We start from the raw sequence: 284 nt of genomic DNA on the forward strand, positions 1-284 counted from the left end.
TCAGGATTTTAAAAAGATCCCCAGGTGATTCTAATGTGCAGCCAAGGTTGAGAACCACTGAGTTAGAGTGTCATCCCAATATGCCAAGGTTTCCGGTTTGATCCTTGGTCCGAACACATACAAGAATTAACCAATGATGCACTCCTATGTTCATAGCAGCACAATTTATAATAGCTAAGATTTGGAAACAGCCTAAGTGCCCATCAGCAGATGAGGGGATTAAAAAACTGTGGTACATCTATACAATGGAATACTATGCTGCTGTAAAAAGGAAGGAACTCCTA

This window comes from Myotis brandtii, unplaced genomic scaffold, assembly GCF_000412655.1.
Source record: "Myotis brandtii unplaced genomic scaffold, ASM41265v1 scaffold876, whole genome shotgun sequence".
NCBI classification, from domain to species: domain Eukaryota; kingdom Metazoa; phylum Chordata; class Mammalia; order Chiroptera; family Vespertilionidae; genus Myotis; species Myotis brandtii.